The following is a 6,000-nucleotide window of genomic DNA, read 5'->3' as shown; positions in this document are numbered from 1 at the left end:
ATCAAATGCCAAAAACGATGATAGATTCATGATATAAAATAAAAAAAGAGTAGAGAACACTTACCCCAATCCACATGATGAAAATTGCTTCAAGAATTACCTCAATCCGAGCTCCATAGCTTCAAATAAGTAAAAATGGCCGAAACCCCTGAAATAAAGTACTTTATAATCACTGGACAGAAATACCCTATGCGAATGCGGGACATCATTCGCGATCGCGAAGAACAAATGCTACTGCCATCAAAATACATTATGTGTTCACGATACTGGCCCCATGAACACGATAGCCACTTGTACTAGGGCTCCGCGAATGCGATGAAGAATTATCCAGCTCTAGCTCCTGCTCGACCCTACGCGTCCGCGATACCCCATGCGCGAACGCGAATAGCAACCAATCCAACTTTCCACGGTCGAGTACCACCTGGCACGTCTGTGATTAACAAATCCACCAGTAGATTAAATTACTCTTCACGATCGCGGGACATCCTTCATGATCGCGAAGAACACTAGGGGCATCATATGATAGCAAATACCAGCAATGCATGAAAACTCCAAAGTGGTTAGAAATCAATCTGAAACGCATCCGAGCCCTTGGGACCCCGTCCGAACATACCAACAAATCCCATAACATACCACAGACCTAATCGAGGCCTCAATTCATACATAACAACATCGAAACGACTAACTATACCTCAATCCAAAAATCAATGAACTTTGAACTTTCAACTTCCAAAACTCGTGCCGAAACATATCAAATCAACCCGGAATTAACTCAAATTTTTCACACAAGTCCCAAATGATATATCAAAGCTATTACAATCCCCAAAACCACAATCCAAATCCGATATCCTCAAAGTCAACTTCTGCTCAAACTTATGAACTTTCCAAACCTTCAAATTTCGAACTTTCGCCAATTAGTACCGAATCCTTCTAGAAATATCCAAATGCAAATGTGGGCATACTCCCGAGTTCAAGATCACCATACAGACCTAACGAAATCATCAAAACTCCAATCCGAAGTCGAATACTAAAAAGTCAAATTGGTTAGTTCTTCCAGCTTAAAGCTTCATTCATACATTCTTCCAAATCGATTCTGAATAACTTGAAAATCAAAACCAACGATTCACACAAGTCATAATACATCATGTGGAGATACTCGTGCCCTCAAGTGACCAAGAAAAGTGCAAATGCTCAACACGACCACCCGGGTCCTTACATTCTCCCCTACTTAAACATATGTTTATCCTCGAACGTGCCAAGAGTCATTCCAAATCCATCAAATCATAGTATAACCTTATCATGCACACCTCGGTGGTGATCTATGTCACCCTAATCCATATAATCCTGACGATACAACATAACTGAGCATCCTTAATTCAACTTTAGCCCGTAAGCCTTAGAACCTAAAATTTCCAACATTCGAAATTCCTTACAAGGCCGGAATCTCGCATCTAAACACTGTATAAATCTGAACAAGCTATATTAAGTCATAAGATATACTCATGGCAGTAACTGCTGACCATCATGGCTGCCCAAAAACAAATTCGGTACCGGTAGTAAATCTCATATCGATTAGAACCTCGTTCAAACCTTCATACACTGCTGTAATACTTGTCGCACCCCCTTTTTTCCCTTTTTGACGGGGAAGTCCGGGTTTCAACATTCATGGGGGAACAACTCGTTTCCTTTGGGAATTGGGTATTTGAAGAGTCGCCACCTAACGGATTAAGGCGCGTTAGGGAACCTAGAGTGATTAACCCATGAACCAGTTTGCATCACTAGAGATTAGGGTAAGGGCTCGAAATAACCTTGAGGGAAAGGTGTTAGGAACCCCTCGTGGTCCACAATGGTAGGTCCCGGTCGAACTAAAACTATGTAAATTAGTCATTTTACAAGTAAACAATTTCAATATATATTCACAAATAAAGACATGTTTTCACATTCTAAACACATGTATGATTCATATAACGGAAGCAAGGGAGAGGTTTGAACAACTTGCATATATGTATAGAATTTAAACACATGGGAATTGAGAAAAAGGAGTCCTAGGTTGGTTATCCTACAGGATCATATCCATGCAAAGCCCGGTAATCACTCCTCAATGAGGGGCTACGTGATATTAGAGCGCATTCATCATATCCTTACTACCCAATTCCCTCCCCTTGGTCATAGCCTAAATCGTTCTAGCAACCTTAAAAAGATATCCTATACGTGCACTACCTGTCCCTTCCTTATAGCCCTAAGGTATTTAGGACCTCTAATTTAGGTAGTTCTAGACTATCCTAAGGTACTTAAAGGAGAAAAATCTAGGCGACAACCAAAAACAATTAGGACTGGGCCAAATATGGAACAATTAAAGGCTCTAGTTTTACCTCCACAAACAGAGCAAGCAAGTGCACGTCTTAAGCACAGTTTCATGCATTTAAAAGAAGGCCTAGAACAAGATATATAGGTGAGCAGTGAATATGCAGTATTGAGTTAGGACCAAAGTGCAAAAGACCTATTCAGTTTGCCTACTGATTTTAGACCTGTTAAATATGAGCAGTCACAGATAACAGAGCGTAGTTTTACAGTTTGCAGGATTTTTAATCGCCCTATAGGCTTACCTAGGTGTGTAATAATGATATCTTATGAGCAAGGTATCTAATCATTAATCAGGAATGCACTACACCAGTAAACAATTTTAAAGCGGGCAATCTGGATCCTATAGGCATGCTTTCTAGTAATATTAATTAACACAACATTGAAGAAATGAGTAGGTTAGTTAGTTAAACCGATTCAGAACCTACAAGCAGGAGTTAAAGTTAAACTGATTTATATCTAACTAAAACTGATTTTAGATCCTATAGGCATGATTTCTATAATTAAATATGAATTTAGATCCTATAGGCATGATTTCTAATTATGTAAAGTAAAGCAAGCAGAATTTATTTGAACCAAAGCAAAATCCTATAGGCATATTATCTAACCAAACACATTTGAACCCTATAGGCATGTTATCCAATAAAACACATTTGAACCAAGTGAATCCTATAGGCATGTTATCTACCCAACTTTACCCAGAGTATACAACTACCCTCCCATTTCACTAATCACCCCAATATCTGTTTACAATTAATTATTACAAACCAATGATTGAATAAAAATTACATAAACAGAATAGAAATTAAGCTATATGGAGCTTGAAGCAGGCCCAAAGCAATTTCCAAGCCTTCAGTAGTCTCAAATGCCCAAAGTGTCATAGCCAATTTCATGTCTAGGTGTGTCAGAGTTCCCTAAGAACCTCAAGGATCCCGGGCAGTGCTCACACCCAGACCTTTCTTAAATATGGACTGATTATTGTGCAGTGTGGAAGTGCCAGCCCTGATATGCCAGAGTTTAGAGAGATCTCAAGGGTCTCTAAGCAGTACACACACTAGAGAGGCAGGACTTAGTAATCAAAGAGTAAGTGAGAGTGCATAATGACTTGAAAGAGTTTTGTAAATAGTATAAGGAAAGTTCTTAGGAGTGAAAAGAGTTTCTGAAAACCAGTACTGATTTAGTGATAAAACATCTTGAGGAAAGTATGAAAACAATTTGCAATTAGAACACAAGTCATAGAACAAACAGCTTTAGAAAATACTTTGGCAAACAGTTTCCACACAAGGAAAGAGGGGTTGGGGACACATAAAATACATCTTAATGGAGCACATAGATAACAGAATGCATAGAGTTCTCAAAGGGTTCTACAAAACTAATAGGTTAGATAGAATGCAGGTCATTGAAACATGAAGCAAAGATCACAGCAGAAACATGTTGAGGACATATAAACAACACAACTAGAGTCACTCTAGGGAGACTAGATAACTTAGCAGGAGTAAGGTAGAATAGGCAAGGACTTAAATGGACATGCTAGGCAAGCATTAACAAGTGTAGGCATGCTAATTACACAAAAGCAAAGTTTAGGCATGCTAAATAAACAGTAGTCAGACAAACAAGCAAGTTACATATGTAAGATATGTTAAACAAGATAGCAAACAAGCAAGTAAAGTGAAAACATGTCAATCACATATGTGAATAAGGCAGTATTTAACATGTTAGGTAAGAAGTAAACAGAAGAAGGAATAGTCTCAGGTCAGATGAACTAAGGCAATAAATAAACACATAGGTTTAGATTCTAAAATTTAATCAGAAACATACCAGTTAGAGAAAGAAAACACAAGATGTAAGACAGGTGTTGCACAATTTATAGCCTTGGCTTGCAGCCGGCTAGACTAACAAAGATCTCAAGTAGCAGAGAGAGCAGAAACAACTTTTTAGAGTGTAAAAGTAGTGGTTTATGAACTAATATTTGCGTCCCAGAAGTTAAAATAAAGAGAGTTTATATAGTAGTTCAAGAGTAGAGCAAATAAGGTAAAGTAATCAATAATCAGCAATTAAGGAATTTCAGAATCAATCACACAAAGATTCAGCATAATTTTCTCCTTTAATTAAGGAAAATTAGCCAACGGTAATGATAGGAACCAATTAAGGCAAGAGGTTCAATCAGACTGAGTAAAGAAGTAAGAATCAGAGGCCTTATTAAGGAAAGGAGTTCAAATCAAACCAAAAATCAAGAACTTCGGAATAAAATAGTCAAGGGTTTAATTAAGAAGAGAATCATGTAAAGAATCAGCAAGTATTGCACATAATTCAAGAAAGGAATAGTCAGGACTCAACACATAAGTCTTAATATAACAAATTGATAAATCAAGAATTCAAATCAACACTGATTTAAGGAGAGTAATATAGGTTTACCACTAAATAGACAAGTAGGCTAAAATAGAATCTCACAAACGTATAGAAATTAGCCGAGAAATCAAATCAAAAACCCTAATAGAGATAAACTAGGGTAAACATCACAAGACATTGAAATTAGACTAAAGGGGAAATCATGAAAGTCAAAGTACAGAACGAACAACGTAACAAGTAGCATGGAAGACTCAAAATCGAAGCAAAAACATAAGAAAAATTAGGGCTTTAGCATAAGCTAGTTAGGGTTGAAGCAACCTCTTCGAAATCAGTTAAAACACATAAGAATAGAAGATTAAATACTTAAAGTCAGCAAAACGTTTTGAAGAAAAGGATTTTCAGGAAACCCTAGTTTGAGAAAAAATGGATAGTCACTCGTAAAACCAGAAGATTTTCATAAAAACCGGTGAAATAAGTTCAAACCATCTCAGATCTATACAGATATGAGAAGTTCAAAAGAAGAAATTAGGGTTTCGAGAAGAACAACACAGAGATGAAGAAGTAGGCTTAGAAATCCATATGTTTAAAGCGAAATAGGAAGATCTTACTTGAAATCAAACCAGAACAGCCTGAAATAGAAAAAAAAAGGCCATAGGTGTAGGTGGATTGACTCGGGTCCCTCAAGGACATTAGAGATGGCAATACCAGCATATGAGAGGCTGTTAGAGGTTTGATGGTGGTGAGAAACCACCATGGACGACAGTAGATGAGTGGCGATAAGGGTGAGTTAGGGTTAGGACTTGAAAGCACTTGAGAGAGAAGGGGATCAGATGTCGGCGGTGAGAGGAGAGGGAAATGAGAGGTTTGGGGGAGGTCATTAGGTTTGATTTAGGTAAGGGGGCATCTGGACCGTTGATCAAAATGATTAACAGCTAGGATTTAGCAAGAAGTGGGTCGGGTAGATAAAGGGTTTGGGCTGGGTAGATTTTGGGCTGGGTAGATTTTGGGCCTGGTTTAGTTTGAAATTGGGGTTAAATTGGGCTAGGTATTTAGGCTAAATTTGAAAATAAGGGGTCATTTGTTAAATACCATATTTAATGAATAAAACAATTTTTAAAAATAACTAATAGGCTGTAAAAAATGATTTTCATGTCTGGAAATATTTTAAAATAGTTACTTAATATTTTAAAAATATAAAAGGATATTTTTCGATAAAATAATGTAATAATGCATGCATAGGATATAATTGTAAAGTAATTAAATCCTAAAAATACAAATATGGCTATTTGT

The sequence above is a fragment of the Nicotiana tabacum genome, chromosome 10 (assembly GCF_000715075.1).
Source record: "Nicotiana tabacum cultivar K326 chromosome 10, ASM71507v2, whole genome shotgun sequence".
Lineage (NCBI taxonomy): Eukaryota > Viridiplantae > Streptophyta > Magnoliopsida > Solanales > Solanaceae > Nicotiana > Nicotiana tabacum.
Note: the sequence above shows the minus strand (reverse complement) of the source record.